The sequence below is a fragment of the Mobula birostris genome, chromosome 15 (genome assembly GCF_030028105.1).
Source record: "Mobula birostris isolate sMobBir1 chromosome 15, sMobBir1.hap1, whole genome shotgun sequence".
NCBI classification, from domain to species: Eukaryota; Metazoa; Chordata; class Chondrichthyes; order Myliobatiformes; family Myliobatidae; genus Mobula; species Mobula birostris.
In genome coordinates this window covers 19,619,308-19,641,612 of record NC_092384.1, presented here as the reverse complement: position 1 = coordinate 19,641,612, position 22,305 = coordinate 19,619,308, and the positions used below count along the sequence as shown (strand labels likewise).

General features: G+C 44.5%; 1 protein-coding gene across 2 annotated transcripts in view; it reads left to right on the top strand.

Moving 5' to 3' along the window:
- Positions 1 to 1,490: 1,490 nt before the first annotated feature.
- tradd (tnfrsf1a-associated via death domain) overlaps positions 1,491 to 22,305 on the top strand; it is a 59,679-nt gene continuing 38,864 nt past the window's right edge. The window contains exon 1 of one of the 2 annotated variants that reach the window (XM_072279402.1): positions 1,491 to 1,528. The gene's annotated coding sequence lies outside the window, so the exon portion shown is untranslated. Of the gene's footprint in view, positions 1,529 to 15,818; positions 15,930 to 22,305 lie in introns of those variants that run through there. The other variant, XM_072279403.1, reaches the window with a different exon arrangement.

Genomic DNA, 22,305 nt, shown 5'->3' with positions numbered 1-22,305 from the left:
AATCTCATCTTTTTCCATGGTTTCTTTGGTTTCAAACATCCACCTGAAGAACAGAGGAGCTTTTTACCAGTGATATTCTTCATTTGTTGATGTAACCCTTTTGGATCAGTAATAGGGATTCTTTCTAGTTGCTCACTTTCCTGGTTTAAGCGTTCTTCTTTGGCTTTTTGACATAAGCTTTTAACTTTTTTATCTAAGGACTTATATTCTATAGGAGTTGCTTTCTTCTGTCTCCTTTCTTCCATTAGATTTTTGATTTCATCTGTCATCCATTTATTCTTTGTGTTTTTTTCTTTTTTAGGAATCACTGACTTTGCTGATTCTACCAAGGCATCCTTTAGACTTTAGAGAATTAAATTTCACTTCTACGTGATTGCTATCATCTTCAACAGATTCTATTTCTAGACTTTGAAATCTATTCCTTACTTCAATTGTAAATTTTTGTCTTAAGTTTTCTTCTTTAATTAATTGCGAGTAGTCAAGGGATTGTTCAGGTTTTCGCTTCTGTAGTTTTTTAAGTTTTACTTTTACATGACATACTACTGGGATTATGGTCACTGTTACAGTCTGCACCTGGATATGTTTTGCATTGAGTCACTGAAGTTCTAAATCTTTGCTTTATAGTAATAAAGTCAATTTGAGCATTACCAAGGTAAATACATAAGGGTACTTTAACAATAAAAAAAGATATTCAAGGGTCATCTGGTTACACACCCAAACATGATAAAATCATAGCAACACACTCAAAACGCTAGAGGGACTCAGCAGGCCAGGCAGCATCTTTGGAAAAAAGTACTGTCGACGTTTCCAACATTTTGTGTGCGTTGCTTGGACTTCCAGCATCAGAAGATTTTCTCTTGTTTATGATAAAACCATATTAAGAGTTAGGAAAGATGCAGGGAGGACTGAGGAGTAGTAGAAGTTTTGAAGAGATCTATCCACTTTATACAACTCTAGGTACCTCATAATAGTTTTTGCATCGATGGCTTATATTTGCCAGTGTTCTTTACCGGACCACTGTATCACAACATAATGCATTGTTAACAAACGAGTTTCTCTACAGTCCGAACAGACTTGATGGGCTGAATGGGCTACTGTCCCACTGTCTTATGATGAAGATTTGTTTGGTTCAGCCTAAGGCAGATGACAGCTCGTACCCGTTTGCGGTCGGCGATCCAGTCGACCCTGAGCTGCCCATGCGCAACACATCAGTCCAAGATCGGTACGTTGTTATAGAGTGGCTGCAAAGTCGTTTTGCATTATGGGTTTACAGTCCACCATTGGTATATTTCTATAAGGTAGTAGGCTAGACTTCAAACTGCTTTTGATCAGGATTTTGACAACCTGCATACAATATTGCAAATTACTATTTTGAAATTTGTAAAGGGCTCGCAGCTCTAAAGAAATTTTCAATCAAATAACTCACAGCAATTTGAAACCAAGTAAAGATTGTCAGCGGTGTCTAACTACGCAGCTACGGAAATGACCCATGCGGACGTGAAGCTAAGAGGGCGGTGGAGAGAGTACGGTGAGTAAATGGGGTTATAAGCACCCGGGTTAATTTAACCACTAGAGGCCAGGCGAAACTGCGGTTCATCTTTAAATTGGACTGCCAACCGCCATAAAAAGACAGAAGAAAAAGAAGTATCTGTGGTTTCTAGAACAAAAACCGCACATTGTTCCGGATTCCCAGGGGAAAGCCTCTTGGAGGCCGATTATTGTGATAGGAGAATGAACGGGTAGGGGATTGCTTTATCAGTTATCAGCGTTTATTTTTTTTGGTTCATCATGCTGGTTTAAAGCGTCTACTCTAATAAAAAAACTATTTAGTCTTTTTTTGTCTGAATTCGATAGTTTTTAACGAAAAAATGTTTTCATACGATTTCCAATTTTATAATCTCAAAATTTGTAAATTGTTTTTGGAAAAATTGGGATTGGATTTTTTTAATCAAATTTACGTTTGTGTAACAGTTTATGATTTTCTAAGAAATGTCAGCGTTTTTAGTGAAGGGGAGAACGTTAGGAGGATAAATCGCTAACAAGAGAACATCTGCAGATGCTGGAATTCCGAGCAACACCCACGAAATGCTGGAGGAAATCAGCAGGCCAGGCAGCATCCATAGAAAAAAAGTAGTCGACGTTTCGGGCTGAAACCCTGGGGCAGATAAAATCCCTGTACGTCAGTTAGTTTCATGTTCCTATCCCTGGGATAACGCTGCAATGAAATGTCAAGCTAATTATGGAATACTCAACCTACAGTTTCTAAATTACAAAGCAAATATCTTAGCTGAAGAATGAAATTGAAATAGATTTGGTATGAATCATTAAAGAGGCATACCAAGGATTGCTGTGATTTTTTTTGGACGCGACTGAGAAGTGCTCAGTTCTGTTTGCCTCACTACAGGAAGGATATGGAAACCATAGAAAGGGTGCAGAGGAGATTTACAAGGATGTTGTCTGGATTGGGAAGCATGCCTTATGAAAACAGGTTGAGTGAACTCGGCCTTTTCTCCTTGGAGTGACGGAGGATGAGAGGTGACCTGATAGAGGTGTATAAGATGATAAGAGGCATTGATCGTGTGGATAGTCACAGGCTTTTTCCCAGGGCAGAAATGGTCGCCACAAGAGGACACAGGTTTACGGTGCTTGGGAGTAGGTGCAGAGGAGATGTCAGGGGTAAGTTTTTTACGCAGAAATTGGTGAGTGCGTGGAATGGGCTGCCGGCAACGGTGGTGGAGGTGGATACGATAGGGTCTTTTAAGAGACTTTTGGATAGGTACATGGAGCTTAGAAAAATAGAAGGCCATGGGTAAGCCTAGTAATTTCTAAGGTAGGGACATGTTCGACACGACTGTGGGCCAAAGGGCTTGTATTGTGCTGTAAGTTTTCTATGTTTCTAACTAATCCTTATTTAAGTTTCTTATTTAAATGGACCAACTCAACTCACAAGTCTTAGCTTCAACTGTTTTGCAAGTTTCTGTAACTTTATTATTAAAACAGTAAGTGCTGAAAATACTCAGCAGGCCAAACTGCATCTGTGAGAGGAGCAGTAGAGTTAATGTTTCAGATTGAAGACCTTTGTCAGACAAGTGAAGCTTGTTGAGCTGCAGGAAGGATGGGGAAAGGATGCTGCCTGAGGTCTGGATTTTTTCCAGCTTCGTAAGTATTGAGTGAATGGAAGCAGTTGGATTGGGAGAACATAGTAAATCAAATTAATGTAGGAGTTGTGAAATGTAGAGCAGGTCAGGCTAGGCATGTTCTATACTCCCAGAGGGGAAAGGGAAGAAAAAACAAAAGTGAACAGAACCTATATCGTAGTTGGACAATTGATACAGAGAAATGAAGTCAGCTGAGGTTCAAAGGTACATTTAATGTCAGAGAAACGTATACAATATACTTCCTGAAATGTTTTTCCTTCGCAACCATCCACGAAAACAGAAGAGTGCCCCCAAAGAATGAATGACAGTTAAATGTTAGAACCCCAAAGTCCCCCCCCCAGCTCCCCTCCCTCCTGCGCATAAGTGGCAGCAAGCGATGATTCTCCCTCCCCCCCCACCAGCAAAAAAAAGCATCGGCACCCACCGCTGAGCAACAGCAAAGACACAGATTTGCAGTACCCCAAAGACTACTCGTTCACCCGGTATTCGACACACCGCAGGCTCTCTCTCCCTCCCTAATAAGGAAGAAAGGGGTGTCTCTGTTTCACAGCGAGTTCTCAGTATTCAAGGGCTCAATATTGAATTCTGCAACCCCGGTATCAATCCTTAGCTCTTTCCTACTTCCCATCTGCATGCTGCCTGTCAGGAGTGTGGTGCCAATTCCAATTTGAGAGGTGATCATGTCTAACATGCCTTCTCCAGCACTTCACTTGATCTCTCCAACGTCAACCTGCTTTAACAGATGGCACTGTATGGACAGGAGACCCTCTAACTGTGTATCAGAATGACTGAAGCCGGTGTGAAGAGGCTACAGATATTAGAATCTGGAGCAATAAGTTTGCAAGAACTCCATGGCTCAATAGTGCCTTTCTCCCACACGTACTGCTTGACTTGCTGAGTTCTTCCAGTAGATTGTTTGCTTCTTCGAAGAGCTCCCTGGCCGCCTACTTCATCCTGCTTTCTGGAAGTCACTTGGAACTGAATTGGCCTGCAATCTAGGTTGCATATTCGACCCTGGCAGCAGCATTTATCTCTGTTGTTTAGATTCTCTTTTTCCATTTCCCTAACATCCTTGTGCCCCTGCCTCAGTTCTTACCAAACACATAATTACTCAACCAGCAAACTGCCTTTCTCGAAAGGTCCTTTCTAGAAAGCTCTATAGGGCTATTGAAACAAAAACTTCATGCCATTTTTAAAGTTTTCTCCCCAGGCAGTTAATCTGAACAACCATTCTAGTTAGCACTCACCACCCCCTCTATCTATTATCCCCGTACCTTAAACATTGCACTGTAAACATTTTAAACCACTTTTTATGAAACTGTTTACATTATAAATACATGCTGGTGTTTATTTATATATGCACATTTTATTTAATATCTGTTCCTTAACCACTTTTTAAACTTATTTATATATAATTCTATATTTTTATATAATTCTTTGTTCTTGTTAAATGTAGTTTTTTGTTGCATGCTGCACCTTGAACAACACATCACAGCAAATTCCTAATGTATATAAATGCTTACGGCTAATAAATTGTTACTTGATCTCTTCTCTCACTGAAACTGTTTGCCCATGGTGTTGCATCAGAATAGCTGAGTTGAGCCTAGTTGCCTAGTCACTGTATACTTCAATAGGTTCAATAGGTACATTTAACGTTAGAGAAATGTATACAATATACCTGAGTTCTTTTTCTTCGCAAACGTCCACAAAAACAGAGGAGTTTTCCCAAAGAATGAATGACATTAAATGTTAGAACCCCAGCTCCCCCTCCCCCTCCCCCAGCTACCCCTCCCCCCCAACACCCCCTCCCACAGCAGCAAGGCAACAAACTCCCCCCCCACCCCCACCAGCAAATAGCATCAGCACCCTCCACCGAGCACTCAAGTGTACAGCAAAGCATCAATAAAGACACAGACTTGCAGTACCCCAAAACTACTCATTCACCTGGTGATTGGACACACCACAGTCTCTCTCTCTCCCTAATAGGGGACAAAGGGGTGTCCCCATTTCACAGCGAGAGGGGAGACATAACAAACAACTTGTTGATTTATGATGTACATGAAGTCAGCTTAAATGCTGCTGCTGCATGATAAATTACACAGTACCTTATACTTGATCAAAAGATGCCTTGCTTACTAAATAATCGTCCCCTGTTTCACTTTGCCTCTGCCCTCACTTCTTCAGCTTACTGCAGCACAATGAGTCAAAGTCTATCCACTTTCTTTAAGTATCCCCAAATTTGACTGTAACACAAACAAAATGCTGGAGGTCAGTTGATGTTTTGGACTGAGACCCTTTTTAACTATATCTTCAGCTTTGAAGGCCTGCAATTCCTTTCCAGAACTTCTGCATCTTTCTTCCTATCCTTTAAAGTGCCGCTTTTATGTACACCTGTGTACTTGCTTTTCCACCCTAAATTAGCTCTGCATTAGCTGTTTTTTTTTGTGACAGTACTCCTATGAAGTGTAGTTTTGTATACTAATGCGTTGGAAATTGATAATATTTTGGTAGTGGTTTAATTTGGTGAATGACAGTTTGATACCTGCATCTCAACTTTGCAAAACTGCTGACTAGAAGTTTTAAACAAAAGAGATTCTGCAGATGCTGGAGATCTTGAGTGTCACAGACAAAATGCTGGAGGAACTCAGCAAGTCAGGCAGGATCTCTGGAGGGGAATAAACAGTTGTGTTTCAGGCTGGGGCTCTTCATCAGAACTGGGAAGGAAATGGGCTGAGTCAGAACGAGGAGGTGCGGGGAGAAGAAGGAGTACAAGCTAGGTGATAGGCAGGGGCAGACGTTATGGCAGCTGAGTGATAGGGTGAGGGCAGAGGGTTTCCCTTCCACCGCCATCTTACATATCCAACTATTTCAAAGAACAGGTTTTTCCTTCGTCACCATCAATGCTGCCCTCAGCGACATCTCTTCCATTTCTACACATCCACCCTCTCCCCATCTTCCCAACTCAATAACAGAGATAGGGTTCCCTGGCCCTTATCATGAGCTTCTGTATCCAGCACATCATTCTCTGTAACTTAGGTCATCTGCAACGGGACTCTACCACTAAGCACGTCTTTGCACAGGGATCACCTTCTCGGTGATTCTCCATCCCCACTGATCAATGCAAACGGGACGAGTGCTACACCTGCCCCTACGCTTCATCCCTCACCACCATTCAGGGCTTCAGACATCCTTCCAGGTGAGGCGACACTCCACCTGCGATCCTGTCAGGATCATCTACTGTATCCAGTGCTCTCAGTGTGGCCTCCTCTACGCCGGTGTGACCTGATAGAGATGGGATAATCACTTTGTCAAGCACCTTCACTCCATCTGCTGTGAAGAGCAGGATTTCCCAGTAGCCACTATTTAAATACGACTTCCCATTTTCCTTCTGTCATGTCTATCCAACGCCGCCTCTCCTGTCATGATGAGGCCACAGTTGGGGTAACAACATCTCATATTCTGTCTGGGTAGTCTGATGGCATGAACATTAACTTCTGGTAATTTCTCCCCTCCACTTCTCTTTTTTTATCATTCCCTATTCTGATTTCCCTCTCATCCCTTCTCTTCTCCTCACTTGCCCATCACCTTCCTTTGGTACCCCTTCTCCTTCCCTTTCTTTCATGTTCCTCTGTCCTGTCCTATCAGATTCCTTCTTCTTCAGCCCTTTACCTCATTCACCTATCATCTCTTAGCTTCTTACTTCATACCTACCTTCTCTTTCACCTGGCCTCACTTATCACCTGCCAACTGGTACTCCTCCCCCCCACCTTCTTATTTTGTCTTCGTCCCCCTTCCTTTCCAGTCGTGATGAGGGGTATTGGCCAGAAATGTCAACTTTTTGTTCCCCTTCATAGATTCTGCTTGATTTTGTGCATTACCTCCAGCATTTTGTATGTGTTGACTTGGAAATTTGTTTATAAATGAAGTTGTGAAAAATCTTGAAATGAGCTACAGGCTAGAATCTTCATGTAAGTGCTTGCATAGTTTACATGTATTTAAAAAAATGAATTTTCAAAATTGAGTTATTGTTATATGTACCAGTACACATATCCACAGGTGCAAAGAAGAACCTCACTTGAAGTAGTATCACAGCAGATAGCATCATACAAGCAGCGTTCACAAGAAAAGCAAAAATTAAACACACACTTAAACAATATTTGCAAGTAGAAAGTGGCTGAAGAGAAGCAGGTGTGGGACTGAAGGCTTCTGTATCTCTTGCCTGATTGGAGCTGTGAACAGATGGCGTGATTGAGATGGTGGGAATCTTTGATGATTGCTGTTGCCTTTTGGAGGCAGTGGTTCCTGTAGATACTCCCAATGGTGAGGAGGGACGTGCCTGCGATCTACTGATCAGAGTCCACTACTTTCCACACCGTCTTGCACTCAGGCAGACCATAATGTAGTCAGTCAGGATACTTCCAGAAATCTATGGCACTATTGTCTCCATCATCTGTATCCCATCATGAGGAGGCAGCTGAGAGGATCCCAATGGCCTGCACACTCTTACATAACTGTCCTCTGTTGGCTTGAGAAAGCAACAGAACTAGAAACATTCAGCTGTTTTAGTTGTAGACAAATTCCTACTGGGTACATAAAGAGAAGATTCAGTAGCCACTATTTAAATATGACTTCCCATTTTCTTTCTGACATACCTGTCCAAGGCCGCCTCTCCTGTCTTGATGAGGCCACAGTTAGCTTGTGTCCTTTTAGTCATCAGTACTGTTTACTACTAAGCCATTTGTTGATCTTTGTTTTAATTTCCGGCTATCTGTTAGTCAGATATTTGGCAGCCCCCTTGTTTATGCTAGTTAAGATTTTTAATGGATTTTAAAGATTTTTTTTATTAAGTTCTTTTTAACCCAGAAATTTTATTTGCAAGTCACTTAACTATATTAAGGGATTGATTAAGCTATTTCAGATATCCCACCCTGCAAAAACTCATTTCAGGGAGGTTGCACCATCAATTTGCGGGAGACTATGGGAACTTCCTGGAGAGGTGGGATGTCTGCAATAGAGTAGCTCCTTAGCAGCTAGCCAGCTAGTTTAAGTAACGTTAGCTATGCAAATGAACGAATGACACTGGGTAAACTCACCTCAACATTTCTTTTACGGTCATTTAACTCATCATGGGCAATAGAAGGTCACTGTTGCAAAGCAGTGAGCAATACTGTCATTATTTTTGACCCCTATTAGGCAGGGGTATACTTTAGTGAAGTCTGGGGTGAAGAACGTTTTATATTTTCTTTTTTTGGAAAACTCTGCCATGGCGTGCTCTCTCTCTCTCTCTCTCGCTCTCACGCACTCTCTCACTTGCTCTCAAAGAAATCGATTTCCAGGATATTGTATATAATTTGCGGGCATCAGGAGCTGCTACCAATATGCGGGAGACTCCTGGAACTTCCGGGAGAGGTGAGATGTCTGCTATTTTGTTTTGCACATCGAGGAAATCTTTCCCTTTGAAGTTGTAATGTAAACTGTTACACAAGATGGTGCAGTTGAAAATCGTGATGCTTTGCAGGCAGCTTATAAAACTTCTAAATATACTTCTGAAATGCTCTCAGTGCAGTCTGTAATTTCCATTTAAGTAACATAGTTTTGAACCATCTTAACAAACTGGTGATTTTATAATCTTCCAAAGGACTTGGTGGACTTAACTCTAAGGAGAGTAGGTATGACACCTTTAGGCAGGCGAAGGTACACCACCATGGCTATAAGGGAGGAGAGGAGGACTCCAAGCCAGACTAAATCACGGGGGTTTGAAATTTCCTTTTTCCAGAATCTTGTTGGCAAATGTATAGATGCTGGAGAACAAGACTGAGGATGTAAGGGCAGGTTGGCTGTATTAGAGGGAAATGAGGAATTGCTGTATTAAGTGTTTCATGGAGACATGGCTCACTCCAGACTTGCTAGATTCAGTGGTCAGATGTGAGATTTCTCGATACACAGGATGGATCAGACTGCTGATTTAGAGAAGGCAAAAGATCTGTGATTCATAATAAACTCCTTGTGGTGCTTGGATCCAGCGGTTTTAACACACTCTCGTTCCCCTGACATGGAACATCTAATGATTAAGTGCCAACTGTGCTACTTATCAAGAGAGTTCATTCTGTGATCCTGACTGCAGTCTACATACTGACAAAGGCCAGTGTTAAGCAGGCACTCAGGGTATTGAGTGCCGCCATCATCAAACAAAAAAATCAGCCTACCCCGATGCCTTTCAAATCGTTGTCAGGGATTTCAGTCCGGCTTGTTTGAATAAATCTCATCAATATATCACCTGCAGCACCAGGGGTCCCAACACACTTGACCACTGCTGTACGAAGATAAGGAATGCCTCCTGTCCAATCCCGAGCCTGCATTTTGGGAAATTTGATATCTGACTGTCCTCCTCCCACCTGCATACAGGCCGAGGCTAAAGTGCAAGAATCCAGAAGTAAGGACAATGAAGAGGTAGTCGCAGGAGGCAGGAGAGTGGCTGTGAGATTGCTTCAAGTTGGTAGACTGGCCCATGTTCAAGCACTACAGAGGATCTGAATGAAAACATCATGGTTGTAATGGACTTTATAAAAACAGTCGTAGGCGAGTGTGTCCCCTCAAAATCATTCAGAATCTTCTCCAACCAGAAGCCCTGGGTGAACCATGAGATCCACAATCTGCTGAGGGCCAGATCAGTGGCTTTCAAGTCTAGCGACCAAGTAAAGTACCATAGATGCAGGTACGGTCTCCAGAAAGCCACCTCATGTGCGGTATGGAAACTCCAGACTGAACTTGAGGATGCTGGACAGCTGCAGCAGAGCTTGAATGCCGTCCCTTCTGACTAAGAGGAACGTGGTGACCTGCCTTAATGACTATCATCCAGAAACACCTACATCCACCGCGAGGAAGTACTTTGAAAGTTTGGTTTCGAGGCGTATTATCTCCTGCCTGAGGAATAACCTGGATCCGCTCCAAATTGCCTACCAGAGCAGCAGGTCAACAGCAGATGCCATCTCATTGGTCCTTCACTCAACCCTGGAACATCTGGGCAGTGAAGATGCCTACATCAAGACACTCTTCCTTGATTACAGCTCGGCATTCAATACTGTCATCCCTTCAAAACTAATCAGCTAACTACAAGACCTTGGCCTCAATGCCTCCGTGTGCAACTGGATCCTCAATTTTTCTCACTTGCAGACTTCAGTTAGTCTGGATTGGTAACAACATCTCTTCCACAATCTCTATCAGCACAGCCGTGTGCTTAACCCCTGCTCAGCTTGCTTTACACTTATGACTGAGAGGCTAAGCACAGCTCTAATGCCATACAGTATTTAAGTTTAAGTTCGTCATTACCGAACCAAAGGTGGTGATGAATCAGCATATTGGAGGGAGATTGAGAATCTGTCTGAGTGGTGCCACAACAACAACCTCTCACTCAACGTCAGCAAGACCAAGGAGCAGGTTATTGATTTCAGGAGGAGGAAACTGGGGGTCCATGAGCCAGTCCTCATCGGGGGATCTGAGGTGGAGAAAGTCAGCAACTTTCAATTCCTCAATGTTAACATTTCAGAATTGAATTGAATTGACTGTATTTCTTCTATCCTGCACATATGAGGAGTAAAAATCTTTATGTTATGTCTCCATCTGAATGTGCAATGTGCAATTTATAGTACTTTGTAATAAACAGTATGTACAGTAAGGTATACAACTGAACAGTCAATATAGCTTAGAAATATAGTTGTATCAGCATGAGTTCATCAGTCTGATGGCCTGGTGGAAGAAGCTATCCCGGAGCCTGTTGGTCCTGGCTTTTATGCTGCTGTACTGTTTCCTGGATGGTATTAGCTGGAACAGTTCAGGGTTGGGGTGACTCGGGTCCCCAATGATTCTTCAGGCCCTTTTTACGCACCTGTCGTAAATGCCCTGAATAGTGGGAAGTTCACATCCACAGACACGCTGGGCTGTCTGCAGGGTCCTGCGATTGGGGGAAGTGTAGTTCCCATACCAGGCAGAGTGTCCTCAGAGGATCTGTCCTGGGTCCAGAATGTAAGTGCAATAATGAGGAAAGCATGGCAGTGCTTCTACTTCCTTAGAGGTTTGCGAAGATTCGGCATGTCGTTTAAAACTTGATGTGTAGTGGGGAGTGTATTGACTGGTTGCATCACAGCCTGGTATGGAAACGCCAATGCCTTTGAACAGAAAGGCCTACACAATGTAGTAGATATTGGCCAGCCCATCACAGGTAAAGCCCTGCCGATCATTAAGTCCAATTCCATGGAACACTGTTGCAGGAAAGCAGTATCCATCGTCAAGGACCCACACCAACCTGGACTTGCTCTCTTCTCGCTGCTGCCATCGGGATGAAGGTACAGGAGCCTCAGGACCTGCACCACCAGGTTCAGGAAGTAACCACCCCTCAACCTTCAGGCTCTTGAACCAGAGGAGGTAACTTCATTCACCCCACAACCTATGGACTCTCTCTCAAGGACTCTTCATCTTATGTTCTGGATATTTATTGTTTGTTTATTTTTTCTTCCTTTTTGTTTTTACACAGTTTGTTGTCTTTTGCACATTGGTTGTTTGTCCTGTTGGATGGGGTCTTTCACTGATTCTATTGCGTTTCTTTTGTTTACTATGAATGCCCACATGCAAATGAATCTCAGGGTTGTATATGGTCACATATACGTACTCTGATAATAAATTTACTTTGAAGTACATAATTCCTGCAAGAATGTCATCGCATCTTGGGATGGGGCTGTAACTCTGTCGCCCTCCTGGCAGATGGCACTGTTGGTCTGCTGTAAATCTGGCGTGGAGTCTGGAGAAGTGAGCTATTAATAGCTTGTTTTTTTTTAAAAAGAATCTTTCTGCAGCTCCTGACTTGCCCCTCCCAGGAATTGTAGCTATTTAGCAGGGATAGGAATTTTCCCTCAACCAAATTTTAGGGTGGTGTTCAGCTGAACAGCAGAGATTGTACTGCAGAACGCCTAACTGTGTTAATTAGGGAGACTGCTGTATAGAAAGAAGCCTCTATGCATGCCAAAACGGAGAACTTACCATGTATACCATGTATTTACATAGTATCTTAAAGATAATAACATTTTTTAAATTCTTGTGTAATATAGACTTCAGTCTGTGCACATTGTCGGTCTGCTTATCTGTGGAAGGGTGCTAATGTGTTGGATGCAGTTGAAAGGAAGCTAGATAGCTGGAACGGGTAAGCTGCCTTAGGCAGAAAGCTTGGCTCAGCTAGGCTTGTAAGACTGTTGTATAGAAGAGCTTTATTGGGACGTAGAAGATCCTGAGGAGACCTCACAGTGGATTTGACAGGGCTGTTTCCTCTGGAAGAATGCAGGACCAGAGGCTGCCCATTCGAGATAGATGAGGTGAATTTTTTTCTGTCACCTTGAGTCTTTAGAACCCTCTCTTCCTCGAAGGAGTATGGCAGAAATGGGGCAGCAAGGTAGTGCAACAGTTAATGTAATACCGCTACATCTCCAGCCACACCATTCTCTGTAAGGAGATAGTACATTCTTCTATAACCCTGTGGCTCTTCTCCAGACACTCCAGTTTCCTGCCGCATTCCAATGGTGTCAGGGTCAGCAGGTTAGTGTTCACATGGGTGTAATTGGGTAGCGAGGCCTTGCTGTGCCAGAGGGGTCTGTTACCGTGCTGTATCTCTAATTAAGTAAATGGATGGATGGATAGATAGATACACGATAACGAAGGGTGAGAACGTTGAGTTGAAACTGCAATCAGTTCAGCCATGGTCCTATTGGAGAGTACAGCAGGATTGACGGGCTGAGCGGCCTGCTCCTGCTCTTAATTTGTATGTTTGTGAGGCTGTGTCTAACAAAGTCTGACTGTTGTTTAAGAACCGGAAAACCAGAAGCCTAAACCCTTGTCCTCCGTTTCATTAAGGAATATCATAAAGGAGAAGAGACATGCTGATGGCTTGGTAGCCAAAAGTGATGTGAAGGAAACTTAAACATAAGTGACTGAGAGCAACATCTTTGAGGATTGAGCAGTTAAGGGCCAAGAGCACAGAAGAACTTAGGATTAGGAAGAAAATATACAGTCCCATGGCAGGTTGCTTATAAGTTACACTTTCCGCAGTGTTACCCAGTTGGAGTTCACGTACATACACAGTTTCCTTTGCAAAGCTGACAACTGCAGGCACCCAGTTTTTTAAAATTTGTGATACAGCACAGTAACCGGCCCTTCCGGCCAATGAACCACACCGCCCAGTTGGACCCATGTGGCCAATTGACCCACTGACCTACACACCTTTGTAATGTGGGAGGAAACCAGAGCACCCGGAGGAAACCCACGTGGTCACGGGGAGAGCGTGCAAGCTCCTTACAGACAGTGGCAGCACATGAACCTGGGTCGCTGGCTCTTTAACAGCACCAGGCCAGTTGCTACACTACGTAGTTGTGATATTCTGAAAGGAACCAGATCGAAGTGTATTGTGGGTGGGAAAAGCAATCCTGCTGTCAGCCTCCAGAAGCAGCTCTGGTGATTTTGATGAATGTTGATTTGAATTCCCCCACGCCTTAAGTACTGTATTACCGTTCTACCTTAGGACGGAGATGAGGAGGAACTGCTTTTCCCAGAGGGCGGTGAATCTGTGGAATTCTCTGCCCAATGAAGCACTCAGTAAATATATTTAAGACAAGCTTGGATAGATTTTTACATAGTAGGGGAATTAAGTGTTATGTGGAAAAAGCAGGTAGGTGGAGATGAGTCCATGGTCAGATCAGCAATGATCCTATTGAATAGTGGAGCAGACTCAATGGACCAGATGGCCGACTCCTGCTCCTATTTCTTATGTTCTTATGAGTCAGGGAAGTTGCTGACTGACATGCTGCCTGAAGTCAGCCTGGACAAACTTACTCAAACTCGATGTTTCCCCAGTCGAGCTGAGCTCAACCCTTAAAGCATGTTTCAGGAAATCTGCTGTTATTCCAGCCCTCTCAAAAACAATCAAAGATCACTTGATTCAATGGCTACAGGCCAGATGTACGCACATCAGACATAATGAAGACTTTTGAAAGGCTGTTCATGTCATTTCTCAAATCCATAACTCAAAATTTTCTAGGTGCACTGCAGTTAGCCTACAGAGCTGACAGATCTGTAGATGATGCAATAGACATTGATCTAGTCTTCACAGTGCAGCACCTCAGCTCCCCTGGCATATATGTAAGGATTCTCTTTGTTAACTTCATTTCAGCCTTCAATGCCATCATCCCTGAGTTTCTGCAAGAGACACTCTCCAACCCTAATGTACAAGGTCTGATCGGCAGGTGGATCATGATCTGGTAGGGGACGGTATGTGAGACCAGGCAAGCACATCTCCACATCCTGCCCTGCGCAGTCTGCAGTGGTGTGTTTCCTCCTCTCTCCTATTTTCTCTATACACCAGTGACTGTGTCTCCAGTGATCTAGCTGTTAAACCGGACAAAGTTTGCGAACAACACCGCTGCCATTTGGCTAATCACCAGAGGTGACGAATCCAAGTACCACCAGGAAGTAGGAAAGCTCTTGTCCTGGTGCAGTCACAGCAACTTGGAGCTCAGTGCCCTCAACACAGTGGAGAAGCATATCGACTTAAGGAGAAATGTGTCTCCTCTCCACCCACTCATCGTCAATAACTCTGCAGTTAGCATCATTTCAACTTTCAGCTTCCTGGGCATCATTATTTCACAGGACTGCATGTGAGAGAAACGTATCTCCTTCATTAACCAAACAGCCTGGCAGAGGATGTGTTACTTGTGGCAGTTGGTAAAACTCTATCCTCGTCAGAACACACTGGTGCAATTCTACACTGCCATCATAGAGAGCATCCTCACATCAGCCAGTGTTGTCTGGTTTGGTGCACCATCCACTCACAATGTACGAAAACTACAATGAACTGTCAGGTCAGCTGAAAAGGTCATTAGCTGCGTCTACCACCACTGCTGGACTTGTCTGTGTCCAGGACAAAGAGGTGGACAGGAAAAGTTATTGTGGATAGTACCCACCCTGCAAACAGTCTTTCCTAGTCGCTCCTTCTGGAAAGCACAATAGCGCTATTAAAACAAAAACATCACACTATCGTAAAAGTTTCTTCCCCAGCCAGTTAATCTGATCAATCATTCTAGTTAGCCCCCCACCCCCCTCTATCTATGACCCCTGTCACTATCCTGCACTGTAAACATTTTAAACGACTTTTTGTAATGCTGTTTGTAATTTTATGCACATATTATTCCATACCTGTCCTTTAGTTTCAAACTTATTCTTTATAATTGCTGACTGTTGTTTTTGTTGCATGTTGCGTCCTGACCAACACACTGCAGCAAATACCCAGTACACATAAATGTACAGCACATGGCAAATAAAGTTAAACCGAGCGGTTTGTCTAGTGCCGTTTACATGTTCTTGACCTCAGCTGGCCTGTCAGCATTACGCTCCAAACTGAGGAAGCTGGAAATTAATTATACACCACTGAGAAAAGGCCAAGAATAAGGGAGCCTTGTGTCTTAAATGTAATGAATGTGCCCTAGTGTTTGAAGAGGGAGTGGGAATTATAGTTGGCGTGCTCGCTGTAACTGGGAATTGTTGAAAAGGTGGAAAGAACATTGTCTGCAGGAAGTTTGCTCCATTCCGTTACCGGATATACCCAGAGCAGGAAGGGCCTGTGCAAACATTGCACACTGACGGGAGATTTGAGACTGCCGCTGGAAACTGCCGGCACTTGCGTATTTGTGAAAACTGCACTGTGTGACTGACACAGGGTTTGGTGAGACAATGCAGGTGGGTTTTAATTTGTTGAACTCTTTGCTGCTCGTTGTTATCCTGTTGCAAGTGTTGAGTGTTTGTTTTAGCAAGCCTTTCACTTCAGGGCACTAATTCCACATGGATAGCAACTTCACTTTCCACACACCATATGGTTTCCTGATAACGAGCAGCAGTGGCAGGCCTGACCTAACATAAGCCATCATGTCGAAAGGCTTAGTGTAGGGTTACTTGGAATGCAGGGCCGTTCGTTCGAACTATATTAGATCTCATTGAAATATCGAAAGGCCGAGATAGAGTGGACCTGCAGAGGATGTGGGAGTCTAGGACCAGAGGGCACAGCCTCAGAATAGACAGACGCACTTTTAGGAATTTCTTTAGTCAGAGGGTGATGAATCTGTGGAATTAATTACCAGAGACGGCTATGGAGGCTTAGTCATTGGGTATGTTGATAGGTTCTTAATTAGGGTGTCAAAGGTCAAGGGTAGAAAGCAGGAGAATGAGTTGAAAGGGAAATTAAATCAGACATGATCAAATGACGGGACAGACACCATGGGCTGAATAGCCTATGACTTAGTTCTTAGTATGAGGGGTACAGATAAGGCGAATGCATGCAGGCTGTTTTGTCTCAGGTTGGGTGATACTGTAACTAAAGGTCGCAGCATTTAAGGGGAATCTGGGAAGAAACTTCTTCACTCGGAGTGTGGTGCTACTGTGGAACAAGCTGCTGGCCGAAATGGTAGATGATGGTTCAATTGTAACTAAGAGAAGTTTGGAGGGGAAGTGTTTCCAGGGATATGGTTGGGTGCTGGTCGATGTGACTAGGCAGAATATCAGGTCACCATTCACTAGATGGGCCAAAGGGCCTGTTTCTGGGCTGTATTGTTCTATGACTCTATAGATTTGCCAGAATGAAGCTAAGAATCTAATTTTGGTTAGAGATAGCAGTCTTCTTTTCCCTAAATGAGGAGGATTTAATTGAAGTTTTCATGGTATTGAAGGGAATTGAGAGAGTAGATAGAAGTATATTTGGCTGAATAGTGAGTTAACGATAAGAGGGTATAATGCAAGTACTGGAGCTGTGTCTCTCGGGAAGGTGTCAGGGAGCTTTTCTAGTTAGCTGTGTTGTGCAGTGGGCTGCTATTGATGCCTGTCCAGCTGTAAGGCTGGGTGATCCAGAGCGAGTGTAAAGATCCCCTGAGACCCAGGTGTAGGGGGCATTCGATTGTGGTTATGGAGAAGTGCAAGGTATAAGCTGAAGAAGAACTTGCAATGGGAAGAGGGAAGATCTGTTCCAGGTAGAGCGGCAGTAAAAATTGACAGGTAACTCCATGAGGGAACAATTAAACTGTTTCAGGGGATATTTCAAACACAACGTAAGGGTACTGTAGCCAGAGCTGTGTGGTTGACACAGGAAAGAGAACTCAAATGGTGAATGCTTCACTCGAGAAGGCTAAATGTAATAATTTGAGAAGGTAGATGAGATGGGTAAGAAGAGAAGGTGAAAGGAGTGCAGTTAATATAAACCCTGTCAAATTTCTACAGATGTTACCATTCATTTCAAGAGGTCTTGAATACAAGAGCAGGGATGTGATAGAACATAGAACATAGAATAGTACAGCACAGTACAGGCCCTTCGGCCCACAATGTTGTGCCGACCCTCAAACCCTGCCTCCCTTATAAGCCCCCACCTTAAATTCTTCCATATACCTGTCTAGTAGTCTCTTAAACTTCACTAGTGTGTCTCCTCCACCACTGACTCAGTCAGTGCATTCCATGCACCCACCAACCACTCTCCGAGTAAAGAACCTTCCTCTAATATCACCCTTGAACTTCCCACCCCTTACCTTAAAGCCATGTCCTCTTGTATTGAGCAGTGGTGCCCTGGGGAAGAGGCGCTGGCTATCCACTCTATCTATTCCTCTTATTATCTTGTACACCTCTATCATGTCTCCTCTCATCCTCCTTCTCTCCAAAGAGTAAAGCCCTAGCTCCCTTAATCTCTGATCATAATGCATACTCTCTAAACCAGGCAGCATCCTGGTAAATCTCCTCTGTGCCCTTTCCAATGCTTCCACATCCTTCCTATATTGAGGCGACTAGAACTGGAGACAGTACTCCAAGTATGGCCTAACCAGAGTTTTATAGAGCTGCATCATTACATCGCGACTCTTAAACTCTATCCCTCGATGTATGAAAGCTAACACCCCATAAGCTTTCTTAACCACCCTATTCACCTGTGAGGCAACTTTCAGGGATCTGTGGACATGTACCCCCAGATCCCTCTGCTCCTCCACACTACCAAGTATCCTGCCATTTATTTTGTACTCTGCCTTGGAGTTTGTCCTTCCAAAGTGTCCCATTCACACTTCTCTGAGTTGAACTCCATCTGCCACTTCTCAGCCCACTTTTGCATCCTATCAATGTCTCTCTGCAATCTTAGACAATCTACACTATCTACAACACCACCAACCTTTGTGTCGTCTGCAAACTTGCCAACCTACCCTTCTACCCCTACATCCAGGTCGTTAATAAAAATCACGAAAAGTAGAGGTCCCAGACAGATCCTTGTGGGACACCACTAGTCACAATCCTCCAATCTGAATGTACTCCCTCCACCATGACCCTCTGCCTTCTGCAGGCAAGCCAATTCTGAATCTACCTGGCCAAACTTCCCTGGATCCCATGCCTTCTGACTTTCTGAATAAGCCTACTGTGTGGAGCCTTGTCAAATGCCTTACTAAAATCCATATAGATCACATCCACTGCACTACCCTCATCTATATGCCTGGTCACCTCCTCAAAGAACTCTATCAGGCTTGTTAGACACGATCTGCCCTTCACAAAGCCATGCTGACTGTCCCTGATCAGACCATGATTCTCTAAATGCCCAGAGATCCTATCTCTAAGAATCTTTTCCAACATCTTTCCCACCACAGACGTAGGGCTCACTGGTCTATAATTACCCGGACTATCCCTACTACCTTTTTTGAACAAGGGGACAACATTCACCTCCCTCCAATCCTCCGGTACCATTCCCGTGGACAACGAGGACATAAAGATCCTAGCCAGAGGCTCAGCAATCTCCTCCCTCGCCTCGTGGAGCAGCCTGGGGAATATTCCATCAGGCTCTGGGGACTTATCCATCCTAATGTATTTTAACAACTCCAACACCTCCTCTCCCTTAATATCAACATGCTCCAGAACATCAACCTCACTCGTATTGTCCTCACCGTCATCAAGTTCCCCCTCATTGGTGAATACCGAAGAGAAGTATTCATTGAGGACCTCACTCACTTCCACTGCCTCCAGGCACATCTTCCCACCTTTATCTCCAATCGGTCCTACCTTCACTCCTGTCATCCTTTTTTTCTTCACATAATTGAAGAATGCCTTGGGGTTTTCCTTTACCCTACTCGCCAAGGCTTTCTCAGCCCCTTCTTAAGCTCCTTTCTTGCTTCCCTATATTCCTCAATAGACCCATCTGATCCATGCTTCCTAAACCTCATGTATGCTGCCTTCTTCCACCTGACTAGATTTCCCACCTCATTTGTCACCCATGGTTCCTTTACCCTACCATTCTTTATCTTCCTCACCGGGACAAATTTATCCCTAACATCCTGCAAGAGATCTTTAAACATCGACCACATACCCATAATACATTTCCCTGCAAAAACATCATCCCAATTCACACCTGCAAGTTCTAGCCTTATAGCCTCATAATTTGCCCTTCCCCAATTAAAAATTTTCCTATCCTCTCTGATTCTATCCTTTACCCTGATAATGCTGAAGTCCAGGGAGCGGTGATATGGCATTCCCTCTTGTCGGCCTGTCCACGTGCTGTGACAGGTATCCGTCCTGGACACACTTAACAAACTCTGCCCCATCTAAACCCTTGGAACTAATCAGGTGCCAATCAATATTAGGGAAGTTAAAGTCACCTATGATAACAACCCTGTTATTTTTGCACCTTTCCAAAATCTGCTTCCCAATCTGCTCCTCTGTATCTCTGCTGCTACCAGGGGGCCTATAGAATACCCCCAATAGAGTACCTGCTCCCTTCCTGTTCCTGACTTCCACCCGTACTGACTCAAAAGAGGATCCTACTACATTACCCACCCTTTCTGTAGCTGTAATAGTATCCCTGACCAGTAATGCCACCCTTCCTCCCCTTTTTCCACCCTCTCTATCCTTTTTAAAGCACTGAAACCCAGGAATATTGAGAATCCATTCCTGCCCTGGGGCCTGCCAAATCTCTGTAATGGCCACTACATCATAATTCCATGTATGTATCCAAGCTCTCAGTTCATCACCTTTGTTCCTGATGCTTCTTGCAGTGAAGTACACACATTTCAGCCCTTCTACCTTACTGTCTTTACACTGTTTATTCTGCTTCTCTTTCCTCAAAGCCTCTCTGTATGTTAGATCTGGCTTTACTCCATGCATTTCTTTCACTGCTCTATCGCTCTGGGTCCCATCCCCCTCGCAAATTAGTTTAAACCCTCCCGAACCATGCTAGCAAACCTAGCTGCAAGGATATTGCTCCTCCTCGAGTTCAGGTGCAACCCATCCAATCTATACAGGTCCCACCTTCCCCAGATGCTAAGGCTTTATAAGGCACTGGTGAGGCCTCACCTTGAGTATGTGAACAGTTTTGGGCTTTTCATCTACGAAATGATGTGCTGGCTTTGGAGAGGGTTCAGAGGAGGTTCACAAGAATGATTCCGGGAATGAAAGGGTTATCATATGAGGAACATTTGATTGCTCTGGGTCTGTATGCACTGGAGTTCAGAAGGATGAGGGGAAATCTCATTGAAACTTTTCGAATGCTGAAAGGCCTAGACAGAGTAGATGTGGAAAGGGGGTCGAGGACAAGAGGGCACAACCTCAGGATATAGGGGCGTCTGTTTAAAACAAAGATGTGGAGAAATTTCTTTAGCCAGAGGGTGGTGAATTTGTTTCCACAGACAGCTGTGGAGGCTGGGTCGTTGGGTGTATTTAAGGCAGAGACTGTTAGGTTCTTGATTTGACACGGCATCAAAAGTTACAGGGGGACGGCTGAGGATTGGGGTTGGGGAGGGAAAAAAGGATCAGCCATGATTAAATGGCGGAGCAGACTCGATGGGCCGAATGGACTAATTCTGCTCCTGTGTCTTATGTACGGTGGAGAGCATTCCGACTGGTTGCATCTCTGCCGCCAGTGCACATGATAGCAAGGTGGTTGCAGAGTATTGTAGACTCGGCCGGTTCTATCAGCCCAGCCCTCACCGCCACTGAGGACAGAGTATTGTAGACTCGGCCGGTTCTATCAGCCCAGCCCTTACCGCCACTGAGGACAGAGTATTGTGGACTCGGCCGGTTCTATCAGTCCAGCCCTCACCGCCACTGAGGACGGAGTATTGTAGACTCGGCCGGTTCTATCAGCCCAGCCCTCACCGCCACTGAGGACAGAGTATTGTAGACTCGGCCGGTTCTATCAGCCCAGCCCTCACCGCCACTGAGGACAGAGTATTGTAGACTCGGCCGGTTCTATCAGCCCAGCCCTCACCGCCACTGAGGACAGAGTATTGTAGACTCGGCCGGTTCTATCAGCCCAGCCCTCACCGACACTGAGGACAGCTTCAAGTGGCCGTGTCTCAAGAAGGTGCCATCCATCATTGAAGATTCACCATCCGGGACATGCACTCTTCATGATACTGCCACCGGGGAGGAGACCCATACTCAATGATTTAAGAACAGATTCTTCCCTTCCACCATCGGATATCTGAGCGGTCCATGAGCACCACAAACTTGTCTTTTGCACTATTCATTTGGTCGGCTGGTGGCGCAGTGAGATCAGCGCCGTGCTCGAGAACAGAGATTCCCGAGTTCGATCCAGTGACAGACCTCCCCAGAGCGCGCTTTCCATCCGTGCCGGGTTGATGTTGAGCCCGCAACTCGGCCTCGTAAAATAATACTGTGAAATGTCTGTGCGAGGAGTGGCGCCCCACACAGCCTTCCGATCGGCACATTGAAAGGCATGAAAATGCCCAGCGCTGGCCTCTCAGGCCTGAGTCGATGTCATCACCATAACTTATCATTAATGTCTTGCACTGCACCGCTGCCACTAAACAACAGATTTCATGACATGTCAGTGATAATAAAGCTGATTCCAAAGAGTGCCCGACATGCATTGAAGTGGCATCTGGTAAAAGGGCTGGGGTGAGAGATGAGACCAAACCTGTGTAAGGGCACAATGCTTACAGATGGCTGTGCTTCATCTGTGTGCACGGCTGCTTCGTGTGTGCCAACAGCATTCTGTATCCGATCTCCACTCCGGATTGCCTGGCTCACCGTGCTCTTTGCCAGAGAGCTTACATTTAAATAGCTTTGTGCTGGGCTTCACCCGGAAATG